Here is a 20,699-nt window from a genome sequence, read left to right as displayed (position 1 = left end):
GAGCAAAATTGGGTTTGCCCTTTTGTTTGAGTTCTGTGCTCAATCCAATGGAACGGCAGATTTTATCTGATGCATCGTATCTATTTGATCAGTCCGCCCGTCTTCGCCTGTCCGCTCGCCAACATGTGATGCTGTCTTCATTTATCTGTCTCTCTGCTCTCAGTCCTGTCTCCGTCTGTCTCTCACAGCTGTCTGTCTCTCTGAGCGCGCACCAGGGGCGTCTCTAAGATTTTAAGACACGAGGGGCTTAGCCCAGGAGGGGGATCCTCCTTTTTGATGAACAAGCTCTATTTTGATGCTTTGTTATGCACACTGGCACCGTATTTACCCTGAAAAATGTGTGTGTTTTTTTATTTAAATTATGAATTTTGATATTAAAAATATAAGTAATTTTTAGTAATTAGTGCTGAGTAGAAACAGAAAACTTTAGAGCTTCTGTCATTAAACATTTACTGACTGGAGTTTGTATTTTTGTTGGCCTTTTTTTTCTTTCAAAGTTTTTGTCGATATTTATTTTCTTTAAAACTTCTCTGCAGTGTTTTTTGTACTTTAAAATTCTTGGTGATTTTTTTTTTTTACAACCTTGTAGCCATTTATTTTTCCTTAAAAATTTTTGGGTGATGATTAAAACATTTTGTTGTGTTTTTTCTTGAAAACTTTTGAGCATTTTCTTTAACATCTTAGCAACATCTTTTTCTTACATTTTTTGGGTGACTTGTTTTCTCGAAAAACTTTTGACATTTTATTTTAACATTTTTAGTGATTATTTTAACCATTAATTTTTTAAATTAATTTTTGAAAAAAAATTGCAGTTTATTTTTTCCTTTAAAACTTTTATTGCATTTTTTGTCTTTTTCTTTAATTTATTGAACAATTATTTTTATGTAAAAGTTTTGCAGATATTTTTATGCCTCCCAAGCCTGCAAAGATAAAAATCACCAAAATTACACCATTTATCACAGCAAGAATCTGCAAAAACAGAAAATATGATTGGATTTTCATATTTCAGACTGTCATTTAGCACATCATGCAGGACAAACACTTCAAGCAGTTTTCTCCAAGTCATTCAGGGAGGTTCAAGGAAAAATATTTGTGGCTTTTTTTGGGGGGGGGGGTCTTTCCTCTAAAAAAATGACGCCGCTGGTGCAGACAGACGACACAGACCTGTATGTTTATGTATGTGTTCATTAACAGCCACTGACAGCTTGTGAAGGAGAGCGCCATTAACGTGGCGTGTATTCCCCGGAGGAGCTGCTGCCTGAGTGCTGCGCTCCGGCTCTGTTTTACATGCGTGCTGGGTGACCGTAGTGAGGGGGGGCGAGTGGCAATTACAGGGCCAGTTTTAGTGCGAGAGCCGGCTCGACGGGCCACGCTTGGCATGGATCCCCATTTTAAGGGAATTTAAAAGCACTAGACGAGGCTCTATTGTGTGACCCCGTCTCCTCCTCCACCCATCGCTCCCTCCCAGTCATGATTCAGCCCTGTTTTTAATCTCGCCAGGCCTCTGTGGGGCCTAAAAGCACAGGGACTGGGCGCCATGCCTAGATGACCCCCGGTAATATGGAAATGGATGGAGCGACCCCACTCACAGTCCCTCGCGGACCCACTCGCACACACTGGAGGTGCTTACTTTAGCACAGCCGGCGGACTCTTAGTTTTCCATCAGAGCTGCTTCACCTGAAATATTCCTGCCAGCAGAGCAGCACTCCTCGGAGCCCTTTTGTCCCCCGGCTCCGGCTGCCGTTATGTAACTGCACCAGATTCTGCTCACACTGCGGGTCAAGAGCTCACACTCAACAGATCATTTCTAATGAAGTGCACCACTCAGAAAACTTTGTCTGGTCACACACTCTCACTTTTTTTCTGCAGACCTGCGTATCCGAAAAAGTTCTGCTGCGTTAAAGGCGCATGGTTTCTCCACTCAAGGTTAAATTTATGCTTCAGAGACGGGATACACTAAAAACTCCAAAGCTGACCCTCTCCCCCGCTCTGCCTCACACACTCCCGTCGTAATTTGTCTGCCCACTGGTTTCACTTATTAAGTTTCAAAAGGTTTCTGGGCAACGTGGTTTCAGAAAGGGAAAAAAAGGAACCATGGCATTTTTTTGGCACACCGCTCAGCCCGTCTTGCCCAGAACGAGGAGGTTACCATGGCATCAGTGGGCACCTCATAAAGCAGACCATTGTTGGTGCTTGTGTGTGTGTGCATGTGTGTATTTGTGTGTGTATGTGTGTGTGTGTGTGTGTGTGTGTGTGTGTGTGTCACATTGAGTTGCATGGCAACAACCTCTGGGCACCACCAGCGTGAGCAAGAAGCTCGAATCTCGCACGGGGCAATGCCAGCCTGCACAACGACAGAAACATGAACTTTTTCAATCTGTTTTACTCGGATTTCTTCACTACCTGCTTCTTTATCTGTCTGACATTGTTCTGCATGGAAATAACATCCAACTAAACTGTTAAAGAGGTGTTTCACTGCAGAGAGGTGGCTTGATTTAAATATGAAGAGAAGCAATGAGCAGCTCAAGAAGAAATAACCAAAAAATGTAATAAATAACAATTTGTAAAATGTACAAAACTGACTCAAAACTTAAAAAAAAAAGTTTAAAAAAAAGGAAAGAATAAAAAGAGAGACCTGAAAGGGAGCTTTAAAAATTATAAAATCAGTTTTGAAATCAGTTTTTGTATTTTTTTAGTATATTTTCTCTTGCTTTTTAAAAAAACTAAATTGACAAGAAGCAATGAGCAGCTTAAGAAGAAATAACCCACAAATTTGAAAAATAAATTAAAAAATTAAAATTAAATTAAAATTAAAATCTGTAGAAAGTAAAAGAAATCACCTGATATTCACCAAAAAGGGAAAGTGGAAAAAAGACATGAAAAGTGCTTTAAAAATTACAAAAATTCAGTTAAATATTTTTTTAAATACATGTCCGACAGCCCGCTCCAAGTGGAGCACTTTTACAAACTGTCGCTTCTGCCAGGTTTTCCAACAAAACACTTGTCATTGTACGTGACCAATACGCACGGATCAATACGCCCATACCACTGATTCATCACATGTACCTGTAAGCCAGGTATCACCAACTGACGGACCGCGGTTAATGTATTAATATTATTAATATTGTAAATATTTAATATTTATAATTAGGACTGATGCTGGTTAAAAACGAATAATAATGAAGGTAGAAAATCATATCAATGTATGATATGTCAGACAGTCCGAGAGCGCAACTTCTCCTCACAGCACCAAAGTGTCTAAAACAGACACATCTGCAGAGGTGAAAGTGACTTCTTTAGACTCTACAGACGACTTTGTGTTAGTTTCAGCTTTAATCAGACTTTGGATGAATTATTTAGAAACACCAGGACGCATTGCTCCGTGTCTCATCCGGCCGCTCGCGCTGAGCTCTCATTATTATTACCAGGGGCAGATGTGATGTTTTGGGGGCCCGGGGCCACAAGCACATGAGCTTATTTTCAGCCTTTCTCTAACAGTGAATGTCGGCAGGCTGTTGGCAGCTATAGGAGAAGTAGGCCGACTCAAAAGTTTTTAATTCCTGAGTAAAATGATTAACAGCACAGAAGTTTGACAGAAGCTGAAGTCAGAGTCCTGCAGTCAGGAGAGGTTGGACTATTATCAGCACTATGATGCCTGTTCTATAGTATATTTGTCATGTTCAATGTCTCACAGAAAATAAATATTTGAACCAACATTAACCTGATGATATCTTCATGTCTCACTTAGGAATCAAAGAGAATCTTTAAGCTTGACAGAAATAGTGATTTGATGTATATCGTGATACATATGGATTCCATATCGCCCAGCCCTACAATGTCCTAAAATCCTAGAAACATGTACTGTTTCTAGGATACTACTGTACTGTACTGTTACTGCGACTGGCCCCCGGCCTCCTGTCATTTGGCAAAAGTGGCCCCCAAACAAAGCACGCTGAGCATTATTGCCATAATTGTTTCTCTGATCCTGATTTATTATCCTCGAATACAAAAGACACATGATATCAAAGGTCAGCAAATCAGGAAATATCTGAAGTGTGTTTTGTTTTCTGCGTGCAGATTTTCATTCAAGCTAAAATAAAAAAAACCCTGACTCTTTAACAGCCATTGCATGCTTAAAGAACGGCCGCCGTAATTAGAAAATGAGCCCGCCATTTAAAATAACCTGAGGGGAAAAAAAGAAACATTTAATTTTCTTGTCTTTTCTAGTCAGCTCCATTAGCGGAGAGAGGGTGTAATACAGGTTTGTTTGTAATTGTTTCAGTTCCAAATAGCCTAAAAACACTAAGTTACTATGTGTGAAAATCTGGACACAATTTGTGGTTCCCTCGGAAAAAAAAGAAAAAAAGAAAAGCAGAGTGAGAGGAGGGAAGGAAGGGAGCTATTTTCAGTTTATAAAAGTTTTGCTGGGAGTTGAAAGGCGTGGGTGACAACGATCTTTGACAGGTGTACGCTCTCTGGCTCACTGCAACCTTTGTGTTGGTCCTCGCTCTGTGTGTGTGTGTGTGTGTGTGTGTGTGTGTGTGTGTGTGTGTGTGTGTGTGTGTGTGTGTGTGTGTGTGTGTGTGTGTGCAGTGCAGGGCTGTGAGCTGCAGATGGGATAAAGAGTGTTACAGAGCGATGTGGGTCCTCTGGCACTCTCTGCTGGTGAGTTTGGAGAACAACGAACACTAACGAAGGAGGAAAGGTTGAAAACACTTTTGAACATTAACCCTTTGAAACTTGGATCAACAATAGCTTCCTTATGCTGCGTTCAAACGCCTGTCACAACCATTTAAACCTTTGAAACCTGAGCATATTGATTTGATTTTGCTCAAAAACGTTGCAAAAAAGGCAACAAGCAACTTGGCATTAAATGTCCAACAAATTGCTAAAGAGGAAAGGAGACTAAAAAATCAGCTTTAAAAATAAAGAGAGAATCATTAGAAAACTATCAAAAAATTAGGGAAAAGTATCAAGAAAATACATTTATAAATGTTATAATGTCCTGAAATCCTGCAAATGTCCTAATAAAATCCAAGAAATGTCTTAAAATCCTAGAATTGTCCTTAAATCCCAGAAATTTCACACAATCAGAGAAACATCTTAAAATCCTAGAAACGTCATAAAATCTCAATGTCGTTAGATCTGAGACACGTCTTAAAATCTGAGAAATGTCCTACAAATGTTCTAAAATGCTAGATATGTCCTATGTGATCTGAGCAAATCGATTAGATTTTGCTCAAAAACACTGCAAAAAAGGCAATAAGCAACATGGCATGAAATGTCCCACAAACTGCTAAAAAAATACAAGAGATACAGAGAGAAATACAGAGAATCATTCAAAAATAATCATATTGGGGAACGTATAGAGAAAATACATTTTTAATTGTCATAATCTATACCTAAAATTAGGATGCAGAAAATCATTATTATTTATATTTATTATTTTGTCTATGTTTTTCTCTTCTTTTTTCTTTTCTTTCGGTGCTAATGTTTTTTAATTTCTTGCAAATTTTTGTCATTTCTTGTAAATTTACATATTGCCTTTTTTCCCCATGTTTTTGTGAGAGATTAATTCAAAATAAAAAATAAATTTTCAGGTAATTTTCTTTTTGCAAATTTTGCTAATTTCATGCACATTTCTTTGTCACAAATTGCAATAAATTAGCATATTTATGGATCTATGTCTAGGAAAAAAGAAAAAGCTATGGAAAAATATATTCAGAATTATCATAATCACATACTTTAAATTATGTTACAGTATTATTATATTCTTAATCACATATATTGTTTTCTGTTTTTAAATGTATTTATTTTTTAATTTCTTTAAACAACTTTTCAGGTAATTTTGCTAATTTCTTGCATATTTTGGGGTCACAAATTAGTATAATAAACGAGTATTAGTATAATTAGTATTAGTATTATTTAGAAATAATTAAAAAATATTTTTAAGTTAATATATTTTCTGTTCTTTTTATGTCATTTTAAATAACTGTAAGAATATTTTCTTTTTGCTAATTTCTTGTGTAGTTTTGCCTACATTTTCTCTTTTATTCTTTCCATGTTCTTGAAAGAATTTCAGCCAATTTGCCAGGTTTCAAAGGGTTAATATCATCAACCTGAATGCTTTAAAACTGCAGTCACAGACGTTTTACGAACAGCCTTCATTTCAACTGCACTGTTATAACAACTCTGACGGCAACACGAAATGCAAGTCTGAAGTCTTTGCAATTAGTTTTTTTTGTCTGAAAGGAAATATTTTCAAATCTCCTGAGCTAGAAAACCTCTCTGGCACTGACGTGAAGTACTGGTGATTTGCAGCAAACGGCCTCAAACATGTAAAAGTAGCAGTTTGGTACCTACGAGGGTTCAAACTGATCACAACTTTATATATGCAGCCACCTGGAACACACTTCCTCAGCTGCCAAATACATGCCACGTTTAGCCTGGCTGCTCCGTGTGTGTGTGTGTGTGTGTGTGTGTGTGTGTGTGTGTGTGTGTGTGTGTGTGTGTGTGTGTGTGTGTGTGTGTGTGTGAGAGAGTGTGAGTGTGAGTGTGTGTGTGTGTGTTTGTGTGTGTGTGTGTGTGTGTGTGTGTGTGTGTGTGTGTTGCTGCGGTGCTGGTTTGGTCCTGTGCTGTTGTGCAGCATGTGGCCCACAGATTAAGGCTTTAACGGAGACTCTCTCCTGTTCTGAATGCCCCCTCTGTTTGCTTACACGGCCCGGGTGAGACGCCGTGGAAGGATTTGAGAGGGGTTTTGTATCTCCTCCTGTTCAGAGCAGGGGCATCCCATTATGAGTGAAAAGCTACGGGAGGGCATGGTCACAAAGGGTTAAAACCTGAGTGTCTTTTTTTGGCATAAAATGCCGAATTGGCTTTTTTTTTTTTTTTAAAGACATGTGGAAAACGGCTCCAAACAGATTTTAGTGTAAGACAGGTGCCAGCTCTGCCATCTGCTTTCAGTTTTACCTCCCTCTCTGTCTGCTCTCCCGATTCATCCCCCTCCCTCTCTCCCCCTCTCCCTCCCTGACATATCACATCGGTCTGACTCTCTTCCCATCATGAGCTGGTTCACACCCTTTAGATACCTGGAAGACATTAAAAGTGGAGAGACATCAAATTGAAGTGAGATTTATTCACGTCAGGTTCGATAACTGTGGAAAATATGTAGCATTAAATGTAAGTACATAAACACAGAGGGATGAATTAGGGACTGTGGGAAAATTATTTGGGAGAGATTTTCTTTCTTTTTTTTTTAGTTCAAATGGTTTTAACTCTGAAACACTAAAATATTTTTAGGGGCTTTTTTTACTACCTAAGAAAACTGGAACTTATTTTAAGACACGTAAATTGGCTTTAAAAACTTTATTATGTTTTTATTTTTATCATGTATACGTTTTTTTTCTCACTGTTATGCTATATTTCCTTTTAATATGTAAAATGGGAAAACTGAAGATAAAAAAAAGAAAAATATATATATGATTTTTTTTGCAGTGGTGGAATGTAACTAAGTACATTTACTCAAGTACTGCACTTCAGTGTAATTTAAGATACATTTAACTTATTTGAATATTTTTTTTCAGCCACTTTGTACTTCTTTTACACTAAATTTCAGAGAGAAATATTGTACTTTTTACTTCATTACATTTATCTGAAAGCTTTATTTTTTTTACAATAAAAACATATAAAGAATAATTTATAAAATTTGTTTTTTTTTATAAATTAAACAGATGAGTCGATTAATAGATGATTGACAGAAAATAAATTGGCATATTTTTTAATATCAACATTTAAATAAAATTTCTATTATTTCTGGAAAAAATAAATAAATAAATTATAACAATTCTAATAATTTTTAATAATTTTGAGATTTCTTTAGATTTTTCTTAATTGGGTACTTTTACTTTAACGAAGCAGCTGATCAAATATAAACTGAGATTCTGTCACTGAGTTGCTTTTTTCTCTCCTTAAATGTTTTCAGAAACATGTTTTAACTTACTGTTTAATTGTAATACGAGATTGTTTCTCATCAGCCGCCATTGTTTCATACGTACGAGTTTGCATTACGTCTCCCACCAGCGGGCGTGTTTATTGGTCTGATATGGCGCAGTGCATTCTGGTAGTTGTAGGTTTTCTACCTCTTGAGCTAAAGTTTCCTTTTTCTCTGTTTTCTCTCGTCATATAGCACCAATTGCAAAAGTATTTGTGTCTTTCTGATACAGAGACAGAGACAGACCAGTTTTATTAACCCTATGAATCCAGGATCGGCGTCACTTTTTTGTGCTGCATTCAAACGCCTTTCAGAAGTGGGTAATTTAAATTTTTGTACCCTAAGAAAACGGGTTTGAGTTCTTACGAGGGAAAAAAAAGAAATAAGCAATTGGGAACAAAATGTCCCGCATTTTGCAAGATATTAGTTGATTTAGAAGGTTATTTTTAAAAAAGCTTGGGGAAAATTTTTCAAGAAAAAGTTAGTTTTTTCAATTTTTTTTTTAAATTTTTTTTTGTCATGCTTTTTTTTAACTTTATTTTTTTGTTTTGTTTTGTTTGTTTTGGTAATTTTCAGGTTTCTGGAAAACATTCAGGGAAAAAATGGCAATAAGCAACTTGGCAAGAAATGTCCTGAAATTAGTACATTTATTTTTTTTTTTTTAAAGCTAGGGAAAAAAACAGCCTACATTAGTAATTATCAAAAGTAGATTAAAACTTTCCTTTTGGGCTTTTTTGTGAAATTCAGGTATTTTTTGTACTTTTTTACAAATTTTTGTTCATTCAGTGTTTGGGTTATTTCTTCTTAAGCTGCTCATCGCTTCCTCTCATGTTTATCAGGAGTATTCATTGGTCTGGTGTAGCGCAGTGCATTCTGGTAGTTGTAGGTTTTCTACCTCTTGAGCAAAAGCGTCTTTTTGTTCTGTTTTCTGGTCATGTAACACCAGTTTCAAAAGAATTTTTTGCTGCAGAGACAGAACAGTTTCATCAAAAGGCCAGTATTCAGACTCTTAAATACTTCTTTAAGTATTAAGTATTTAAGAGTCTGAATACTTTGAGGAAATTAATCACCGAGGTGAAAGACACTTGATTTTATTTTATTTTTTAAATTTTAATTCCATAATATTAAATTCACTGCACAAAATTTGGAAAAACCAGCAATGTTGCTGCACTGTATGAGGAGGGGCCTTCACATGTGTGTGCACAGCTGTCTTTGGTACACAAACACTCACACAAGGTTCCTTTATTGTATTTTAAGTTTGTCTATTAGGAAACTAATACCAAAGAGAGGAATCAGCTCCCAGGTGTGGAAAAATCTTGAAAATTATGTTCCATACAAACCTGTTGCTGTATGAAATGTGTTGTGAGCGCGTCGGTTCAGCCCTCAGCCTGCTGAGTATCCCCTCGGCGAGGGAATTTAATTTTAGCACATGCATGTTTCTTTTTGGAAAAGATGCAGTTCCTTGTGAAAAATATCGACTTTAATGGCCAACTAGATGACTTATGAAAATACATAAAAAGTGAAAACACATAGTTGGCTCGTCTCTCGGCAGCTTCCCCGGGAGAAAAACGGGGCCAAGCCTCATTTAAAGTGCGGCGCCTGAGCCGTGTCGCTCGGTTCAGAAATGTGGGGGCTTCGACAACCTGGTGGTTTTTCTTCCTGGAACGAGGCCGCTGCTAATGAGCCCGTCAGGACAAAGGTGAGCTCTAAATGAGCGGGAAGAAAAGTAAACAAGCCAGGTGACAAATTGCAAATAAGCGGACATCAAGTGGCCGAGATGGAGATTCTGTCCACGGACTCGCTCACAGGAAAACCAGCCACTGTCGGCTTTAAAGAGTTGTTGAGGCTGGAGTTTTTGTTTCGGGACTCTTATAGCGTGCAGGTGCTCTTTTCAAAGGCAGCCCTCTCCGTCAGGCACTTCTTGGCCGCGGCTGAATGTCGGGCTCCCGGGGTGTTTGTTTGGGTTCTTTTTGTATGCTCAGTGTCTCTGCCTGCTTGATACCTATTCCTCTTTTCTTCTGTTATTTAAGTGCACATTTTCTCATAGAAGGCTCGTAAGGCCTCCCCAAAACACGTAACCTGCGCACAAAGAGTGGCTTTTTCCATTTACCAAAAGAAAAGAGCCTTATGTGGTCATGTAGCGACCCACAATGTACAAATGTTTCACTGCTATAAATCTATATGATACTGACTTCACAGCTCAGTCTAGGTCTACAACCTGGTGACAGGGGTGTTTTCTCTAAAACATTCTGGCATTTATTTTCTTTAAAATTCAATAGATTTTTGTTTTTCTTTTGTTCTTTAAAAAAAGATTCATTTTTAAAAATTTTGAGTGATTTTCTTTATATTTTTTGGCATTTATTGCCATTTTTCCTTAATTTTTATTGTTATTAAAAAAAAACAAACAATTAATGATAATTTAAAAAAAAAAATTGGCATTTGTCTTTAATAATCCCTGGCCATGTCTTTCTTTTAAAAATTTTTACCGTGGTTTTTCTTTAACATTTTCTTAGTTGGTTTATTTGTTAATTGGTGTTTTTTTCTCTTACTTTAAAAATGTATACATATATATATATAGATTTTTCTTTTTTTAATCTCTAAAAATTTTGGCCAATATATTGTTTCGTATTTTTATATATTTTTGGATGACTTTTGGGAATATTTTTCCCTTAACAACTTTTTGGCATTTTTTTCTTTAAAATTCTTGATGGTTTTCTTTTCTTTAAAGCCAGTCTATTCGTCTTTAAATTTTTAGTGATTTTTTAAAAGCAAATATATCGGCCAAACCTGCAGGTCTCAGGTCACAGCCAGATACTGCAAAAACAGAAATTATCATTGGATTTTCAAATTTTAGACAGTCCTTTAAGATGAACTATTCATGCATTTTCCCTGAGTCACTCAGGAGGCTCAAGGAAAACTATTTGTAGTTTTGGAGAGGGGCAAAAAATAAATAAATAGACACCCCCTTCCTCTGATAAATGACAAACAGTCTTTTAGGCCGGTATATATTGTATAAATAATAATAGTATTTTATATATATATATATATATATATATATATATATATATATATATCTTAATAGCTATTTATAAAACATTCAGGGCTTCTGCCTGCTGAGTTTAGGTCTGGATTAATAATTTTCCAGCTTCACACTGCATTGAAATCCTGTCGGTGTTTCGTGGCCCTCAATCTTTCATGGTGTGTGAAGCCCTCAGCGTGTCAGATGGAGCCGGTCGTGCCAGGCAGCCGGGCAGCAGCGGTGCCACTCTGTGTGGTCAGGGCACAGTGTGTCCTCTCAGCTGCTGTTTCCAATTCACAACTAACTCGACAGCGGCATCCCTCGCTCGTCCGCCGCAGCAGATGGCAGCGAGCTCGTGTGTTTGCCCATTTCTTTTGGAAAAGGCAGCTGTGGGAGGCGTCCAGCATCGTGTGCAGGCGACAAAGACGGAGGACAATTGAAATATCAGGAAATCTCATAAAAGGATGCTCCCAGCCAAGGCTTGTCTAAAATCTCCCGTATCACTCTGCATCATCCACAGAGGCCGCGGCCAGTTTCATCAGAGAGTAATCCTTCAGATTATATCCCTGCATGGTAGACAATGAGCATATTGTTGTGATCTTGTTGCCATAATCCAGCTCAGCAGCATATACAATAGACAGCAACGCTCCCTAGAGAGCCGTGCTGGTGAATAATACACTGTCCGGTCTCAGCAATCCATCTGCCACCGGCTCGCAAAATATCTCAGCTAAAATCAGCAGCATGTTAAGAGTATATTCTCAATCTGTTTTTGCTCATTTTGTTTCAGGATGAGGCCAAATCGCAGCTACAAATTTAGCTCAATACGGACCACAACATGGTAAAGCCATTCAAGCCTCCCGCCTGGAGAATGTATGATTTCAATTTTTGGTCCTAACCTCGGGTGCACAGAGAGGAAATATAGATTAAAAATGGGGATGGGGTGAAGCCATCTGTTTTGTGGTGGATTCAGAGGAGGAAGCTGGAAGTCAGTCAGAGTCGGAGGGTTGCTGAGGGAAAGTCAGTCTGTGTGATGACGTCATGCTAAATGCTGCGTGACATTCAGAGTCTTTGCACTGATTTCAAAGGGCTGGATTATTATACTTATTTTACACCAACTTTACAACATTTTGCAACACAACACTGAGAGCAAACATTAAAACGAAGGAGAGAAAGTCATAGTGCCGACCTGTAAACCTCCACACTTTAGAGCAATGACTACATCTGTTTTATGGTTGCTGTGACAACGGCAGTGCATGTAGGATAGGATAGGATAGGATAGGATAGGATAGGATAAGATAAGATAAGATAAGATAAGTGTTATTGTCCCAAAGGAAATTTGGCTGAGTGCAGTTGCAGAATATGTCATTAAACATAAACCTGCAAGAGAAACATTATGCACATCGACATAGAGAAAAGGAAAGATAGATAAGCAATTAAAATCAGAAAAACTGCACGCACTCTATGAAAAAAGCAAACACATCTTACAAAGATGATTGCTCTTCAAATAAATTAAGGACATGTACATATCCACAAGAGAATAAATGACTGTAAAACTATAAAAACAGTAAACCATAAAACTGTATACAATAATAAAGCAGGCAGTCCTTTATAGGCCTCCTTACCCTGCACTCTATTAACCCGAAAACATCATACACAATATGTCCTTTCAAAACCTGTGTGCCAGCTTAACTACCATTTTTTCACACCATTTTTTAATGTTGTCTGCAGAGGTTGTTGTTCTGTCTTACCCATAACTTTCACTGCAATTTTTACCAGGCCGATAATTTCTGTAGATGCAGCAGCCTGTAGCTCCTTAAATCCTTGCTACTTTTTTCTGTTTTTTTCGACTGCACGGCCCCTTCTGCTGAAGCATGACTTTTCTTCGATAGAGAAGCACTTATCAACATCGGGAAAAGTTGTGTGCGGTTTGGACTGAATGCAGCAAACCGCAAGAGGATCTCCATCAACGGCATATGCCAACCAGCCAGTCAGACCAGAGGGGAGAAATGAAACCGAAAATGCCGGACAAAGAGAGGGAGGAGAGTCGGCATCAGGGCGAGGCTGGCCCGACTTGGACTGAGAGCTGTTCCTCTACCAAGTCTTCTCCTGGCTAATGTCGGCTCGCAAGTAAATAAAGTGGATGAGATGTGATTGAGGCTCACACAGCAACGGGAGATCAGAGACTGCTCTGTGCACATCTTCACAGAGACATGGTTAACCCCTAACATCCCAACATGAACAGCAGTAGTAATTATAGCTGTAACCAACAGCCAATGTAACCATGGCGTAACCCCGGATTCGCAGAGTATTTCAGTGTGTTTTCAGGTCATAAAAGAGATTTGTAAGATTTTGGTCACCTATAACTTGTTCAGCATTCGGCTGGACTAAAAGACCTTCTAGGCAGTCTGATGTTTAGTTTTTTCGGTAAGTACATTTTGTTTTAATAGTCTAAAGCCTGTTTTTTGCTTGCAAAAATAAGCATTATCACTTTATCTCCCTTTCTGTTTAATCATAATACATGGCATTTCTTTTGGTTACTGGCATTTTGTAGCACATCCATTTTTTTAACGTTCACGGTAAAGTGGGCAAGTTATTACGTTGTCTACCCCCTTTAGAAACACAGATAATTTAAAGCAGAATTATGCAACTTTATCTTATGTCCCAAGTTGTCAAATTCAGATGTTTTGGGTTGGTGCTTCGGTCTGACAATCAATCAAACGCATTGCAATTTGATTTTATTTGCATCTATTTGTTTTTGGTTTATTTACTTTTACATATTTATTGTCTGAAGTAACTTTTATTTTCAGATTATTATCATATTACATTGTCTTTTGCACTTTCTAAAATGCTTTATACTAGGTAAATGTTTTTTTCTTAATAAGTTGATGCGCTTTGTTAATATATTCTACTGTCTATAATGTTGTATAATTTTGTGTGACTGTTAAAGGGTTAAGGCATGAAAAACAAAGTAAAACCACTTTTCTGCCACAATTTCCAATGAACTGCACATTTTTACACCTAAAAAAGGGGGGAAAACATCATGAGTGTAAACTTTTTAATCAACTGATAGTTTTTAATGATGCCTGATTCTGCTCCTAAGCAGCCCGACTCCCTGCATCCACGGAGCCGAGGCTCATAACGAAACGGCAGACTCAGGCCAAATTGCCAGTCAGCAGATGAGATGTCATGCTAGCCAGACATGCTAGACAAGCGGGCGGCGTTGCCTGAGGAGGAATCCGACTATTTAATGTGCCTCTGCAGCCCAGCTGATTCACCACTCCACCGTCCCGTCTAATAGGTTTTGTTGTGGTGAATCACTGCAGGTTTCCTTAATGGAAAAGCCAAACATACTGCTCTAACATTGGGTGACAAGGGCACCTTGGGTTTGCAGATGTTCACGCAGATGACAGATGGCGCCGGCGTAGCTAAGGGAGCAACGAGAACGATGTCTGTGCCAGGCTGGTGCCACATGCACCCCCCCCCCCCCCCTCCCTCCCCATATACTGCAGAGTCCCCCATCCCAATATCTCCAAAATGAGGGCCGTATAGCATTGTGCATGTGTCTGTACCTGAGTGTGAATGTCTATCTGTGACTCAGCACTCAGGACTCAAAGGGCTGCACAGCTACAACACATCAGAACTCATGAAACTATCTTTTCTTAAATCATTATATTTTCTCCAAATTGTCTGTTAAGAGAAAAAAAAGTCAACTCCAGATGAGCCAAACGTCCCTAACCATCCAAATCTGCTCTTACCCAAGTGCAGTGGTGGATGAAGTACCTGAAAGTCACACTTGAACAAAAGTACAGATTTTTTTTTTTAAACAGAAAATGACTTTGGTAAGAGTTAAAGTCACCTATTAGAATATTACTTGAGCAAAAGTCTTAAAGTGGCCGATATTTACTGTACAAAAGTAATTTTATGATATAAACGTACTCAAGTATTGAAAGTAAAAGTAAAAGTAAATGCTGATGATTAAAAAGCAAATGGTCAGAATTTTGAGACTTGTGCAGTTAGTTATTCTTGCTAGTAATCTTGTTAATCTGGCAGCCCACCACAACTAAAACATCTGCCGCCACATGTTGATTTTTCTATTTTCGGAGCTGGAGCATTCATTAGGAGCACTGTTTAACATCAGTTATTCATTGCGTCACACTCTCGGAGCACAGAGTGTACTCTGGGCACAGATGGAACAGCGTTTAAAGAGAAACTTAACTGTGCTAGGTATAAAAGTTTGCATTCACTCACACACAGCTTTTCCTCTCATCCATCGATCTGATCTGATGAGCTGTGAACAGATCAACAGATCAATTATCCACCTCACGAGTTACAAACTGCTACTGCAGAATAAAGAACTAATGGAGAGCTCCTCCCTTAGCCATGTTCACAGACACACAAAAACCTCTGAATTTGGAGACGGGACACAGAATGAAACAAAGGGACACACAAACATTTCAAAGAAAGAAAACTGAAAGTTGGCTGTCGTCGTGACCACCATGTACTCTTATTCTGTGGGAATGCCATGACTTTTCCAGGTTTTCAATGACTGTGCAAACCACGTAACCCTCCAAATTAATGCTATCACTACAGTCCCATGCACACAGTTTCTGCAAAACACCACAGCTGAACAAGTCTGCCCGTGTGTGCCTAGTAACAGTGACAACCGTCGTTAAGGGGAGGGGTTTAGCAAACGGTCAGTTTTGTACTCAGACTCTGCCACTTTTGTTGAATCTGGAGGAGCTCCGCTGTGCCAAAAGTATCTCTCTCTTACTGAGGTGGAAGCCTCTAAAGGCGCCAATAAGGAAATGAAACTCCAGCACTGTAAAGGTTTCTGTCACATTATCCCTAACTGCTCTATCAGGAGCAAACTGGCAGCCAGAATGCATATTCAGAGCAGAAACCGACGACATTTTACAACAACTGGAAGTGCAAACAGTAAAAGCTCTGTTGACCAAGTGATAGAAGAAGCACTTAGAGCCGAGAGATTAGATCATTTGGTGCCAACGTGTGGATATTCAGTGTGTCAGATGACAGCAACAATACGGGTGAATTTATATAATGTGGAATAATCTCTCACTTCAGACTCGATTGAAATCTATTACTAAAGAGAGGAGTCTGATTTAAGCATTCACGCAGACAGATTAGGAACCACAGGAAGCGGTGGAGAACAGGTAGAGCTGATAATTACCTCCATTCATCTTCACTGGACCCCGGCTCATGCTTTATGAAGGTGCAGGCCTGCGTTTGATGAATCTCCTCTTAAATTAGCGGTCACTGGTGGATTGAGCGGCTCCATCACTCCGTATGCTCCCATTCATCATCTCATTAGGACGGCGGGATGGGCTGCGCGGGCCTGAGGACGCCCAAAAGAGAGAGGAGACGCTATCAGCTCCGTAACCAAACATTTTGGAGATGTTGTTTACAAATCTGTCATAAACCACAATCTGTTCAGTTCCCAGGGACATTTAAATCATTTGTAGGGAAAAAAGTCTTAATGTATCAGGGGCAGAGAGCGGCACAGTTGTTTACCGCTGCGGGAATCCGGAGCCATTATAGCCCTGGAACAAATCCGTATGTAAACGCAGCGTGTTTGTAATGTGCTTCTCTTCAGGTGTTTACATGAACGTGAGATATAAAGATTTGTGATGCAAGATAATTTAGTTAAAATGTTACAGCCATTATGTGGCGAGAGATGCGGCGGGAGTCCCAGCTCGCCGTTTTTACGGCACTCTTTGCTGCAAAGTGAGCAGAGATAAAAGCTCTCTGGTGGCTGCGCCGCTCTCTCCGTCACCCCTCCGCCCAGGAGGATGCAGCCACAGCTAACCCCTGCATTTTCCTCCACAGTGGAGGCCTGGGCGTTTGAAAAAATAAAAATAAAATATTAGATTAATTATTTTTGATTTAATTTATTTATCAGAGGGAGGGGGTGATTTGTTTTCTGCCCTCCCCAAAGCTACAAATCTTTTTCCTTGAGGAAAAAGAAACAGTCCACAATAATGATAAAAAGCCCGGGATCTACTAATCAGTCCATACTTATACTTGACTAAATGTACCGAGTTACATTCAGCCACTTTTAACAAAAATACAGACTATTTTTCCAACTCTTGTCAATAAATTCTTAATGATCGCAGTTGAAAAGTTTTCTGTTTCTACTCAGTTTTGATTACTAACTACTACCAATATTTTTAACATCAAAGTTCATAATTTAAGTTTAAAAAAAGGGGTTAATAAGGTGCCAGAGTGTCAAAATAAAGCTTGTTTATTAAAAAGGAGGATCCCCACAGAACTTCTGAAGATCCCAATGTCCTCAAATCCTAGAGACGCCCGTGCAGCAGGGCACTGAGACCCCCACACACACACACACACACACTCTAAACCACCCCGCCCTGCCGCGCTCCAGACGCATCACTAACTGGATCTCCATGTGGTACATCCATTACCGTAAAATACTCTGCTGCTCCCCACTGAAAGCTCACCATCCTTCTCTGCCCTCGCACACAGACACACACACACAGGCACACACACACACACGCACGCACGCTCCTCCACCTCCTCCGCCCCGGCCCCCTTCATAAGACCGCTTACGCTGGCAGTTCTGAATTGGGCTAAGTCCAAGTTTAACATTAGTTGGGGGGGCGGTTTGGGGTGTTTAAAACGCAGTCTGCAGAGAGCGATCACAGCCATGACTTACACTCCAGTCACCAAAAAAAAGTAAAAAAATAAATCTACACACTGCTTTGTTGGAGACTGAAAATGCCACACAAACGTGCAAAAGTTTGCATGTTTGAGTTTATCTAAATTTATATCCCTGTTGCCAAGGACAACATTGGATTATTAATTTCAGTACAGAAAGCTGTAATTTATCACCGGCGCTGCAGGGACTCGTCTTTCCGAGGAGGCTTTGCTTTGTCCTTTTTTTTCTCTCTGCAGTGAAGCCACAGTGTTCTGTCATTACCAGGAAATGGAGATATTTTGGGGCTCAGCTCTCTTTTATTTGGATTTTGTCCTCATCCCTTGTTCTGGGGAAATGCTGACAAATCAAATTCTCGGTGCCAAAATTCAGAGTAAAACCCCTGTCATTGTTTAAGGCCAACAAAAGAGTGGTTCATTTAGACTCCATTTATTATGATTTCTTCTTTGTGTCAACAAACAGTAATGGCGGCTTGGCAAATTTCTTCATAGGAAAGACAACACCAAAACCCTGGCTCTCTGAGTGTCTGTGTTTAACAGACAGAGATGGTATTTTCATTATTATTAGGGACTGTTCGTCATTTATCAGAGGAGCAGGGGGAGTGCAAAAAGAGTAGGGCATGCCAAATACTTTTTTAAGCACACAGGAGGGAACTATCTTTTTTTTATTGTTGGCCTAGAGAAAGGGTATACAACTTTAAATGGCTGTATTTTGATTGATTTTGCTTTTAGTAGATTAAGACATTTAAAAAAATCAAAAAAGCACACTGACATGTTTGGAAGGAATGTTTTCTTTTTAAAAATGGGCAATTTTTTGAAATTTTGATAATTTTCAGTTTTTCTCATTTATTTTCTACACAAATTTTCAGCAATGTTTTTTATTTAATTAGCGACATTTTTTTCATCTACAAATATCTGAAGATTGTACCTTCTTTTAAAAGTTTTGGCAAATTACTTTTATTTTTGGTGATTTTTAAAAACTTTTTTTTTGTTAATTTTTAAAAAAAAATTTGGGGGGAGGGCAATTTTGGTCCAACATCATCCACATAAAATGAATCAATTAAAAAAAATCATTACATACTAATGAAGGAACAATTTTAACTTTCATGTAAAAAAACAAAAACAAATAAAGAAAATCTTTTCTTATTATTTTAATGTCCAAAAGTAACAATGGTACCAATGTCAAACCTCATTAAGTCAGAGTTGGCAGCTCCGTCTCTGGTGAGCCTGAGTTTCCTCAGATACTTCAACACTCTGAGCTGAACTGTTTGAATGTCTGTTTGCCAACATGTGTTCAAGAATTTAAGTCCAGCACAACCCTGAATGACCCACTCTTTAAAGAGACAGTTCACCTCAAAATCAAAAATACATAGTTTTCCTTTTACCTATAACGCTACTCATGAAATGTAATATTTTTGGTGTGAGTTGCAGAGTGTTGGAGATGTCTGCCTTCTCTCCAATATAATGGAACTAGATAGCACAAATATTTTTATTTTTATTTTAATTTAATATCACTTGCTTCATGTTTTGTCCTCTTTTTGGTCTTTCATTTTTTTGTGCTAATTTCAGGTACTTTTCTAAAAGATTTTTTTCAAAATTCTTGCTATTTTGGGGTAATTTCTTGTCCAGTAATTCATTGCCTTTTTTGAATGTTTTTGTGAGAAATTAATTTGATCTGGTTTCAAAGGGTTTACTAGAAATGGCCCAAAACTTTGCAAGAAAATTAACTAAAAATAAGCGACAAAAAAAAAGAGTTAAAAACAACAACAACAACAACAAGACAATAACCTCAAAAAAATCTGTAACATAATTTTAAATATGTAAACATAAGAATTATAAATTTAGTTTTCTGAATATTTTCAGCTTTTTTTAGATACATTTTAATAACATCCCCCAGCTAATTTTGAGCAGAAAACAGAAAGAAAGAACAAGAAAATAAAAAAATAAAAGGAGAGTGCTAAAATCTGTGGCAACATGGTTTTAAATATGTATTTATAAGAATTATAAATTTAGTTTTACGGACATTTGAACCTTTTCTGGGGGAAAATTTTCAATAATCTGCCCCGAGCTAATTTTGTGGTCATTTTCTTGTGACCTTTTACTCATTTTTTGCAGTTTTTCTTGTCAGTTTGCTCATTGTCTTTCCCCAATAACAAAATAAATGAAAAACAAAGTAATTTTAAAGCAATTTTTTGCTTGAATTTTTGTGAACGGCATCTGAACGCAGTACAAGAAAATGATGTCTATCCAGGCGTTTAAATATTAAAGAGTTAATGGAGTCGTCACTCAGGTGGGCATGTTTGATGAAACTTCCCCAAACATGCATTAAAACAGCAGCCGTCCCTCCTCCTCACACGCTCACTCAGAAATAGACCTGTCATCGCGCCACCATGCCCTTATCGTCTCACTGCTAACAAGCCTATTTGCCTGTGACTGACGTTGATGCGATCCCTGAAGCCCCGGGCTTGGCACCACATCGCTCCTAAGCCAAATTAAGCCTCCGTCATGCCCACCCCCACCTCCAGCCGAGTGCCACCCCTGCCATGGGAACCCTAAATCTTTAATGACGATGGAGAGCTCTGCGCGCTCCCACGACACAAAAGCGATGACATCTGTCTCTGTAAGTGCTGCACTCCAGAGCAACCCCATTTGTTCGATCTGCGCTTCTTGAAAAGAAATCAAATCTAAAAGTTGAGGGAGGGTGGAGGCTGCTAAAAGAGGAAAGAGGAGGTGGAGCTGAGGAGGTTTAAAACAAAGATCCTCGCTTTCAAAAGGAGGTTTATTTCGCTGCCCGGCGGCTCTTAAATGTTCAAAGAATGTGTTAAAAAGAGTCTCAGCTCTGTTTCCTGCTCCGGTGCTCCGACTACACCTGCTCACAGCAGCCGCCTCCACGTCCAAACATCCACACTGAACTTAAAAGGTACAGTGGTACTCAACTCATGGCCCACGGGCCAAATCTGGCCCCTGGATTGGGTGCTTGGTGGCCCCCCAAACCATTTT

The 20,699-nt window shown here is 38.7% G+C and overlaps 1 long non-coding RNA gene across 2 annotated transcripts in view; it reads right to left on the bottom strand.

The window, feature by feature from the left end:
- LOC148186550 (uncharacterized) overlaps window positions 1–20,699 on the bottom strand; it is a 33,000-nt gene that overhangs the window by 10,868 nt on the left and 1,433 nt on the right. For both annotated transcript variants that reach the window (XR_015779674.1, XR_015779673.1), the window contains exon 2: window positions 16,198–16,362. This is a non-coding gene — a long non-coding RNA (uncharacterized LOC148186550). The remainder of the gene's footprint in view (window positions 1–16,197; window positions 16,363–20,699) is intronic.

This window comes from Plectropomus leopardus, chromosome 18, assembly GCF_026936395.1.
Source record: "Plectropomus leopardus strain MGB_pleo_1.0 chromosome 18, ASM2693639v1, whole genome shotgun sequence".
Taxonomy (NCBI): Eukaryota; Metazoa; Chordata; class Actinopteri; order Perciformes; family Serranidae; genus Plectropomus; species Plectropomus leopardus.
This window is presented reverse-complemented; position numbering and strand designations above follow the sequence as displayed.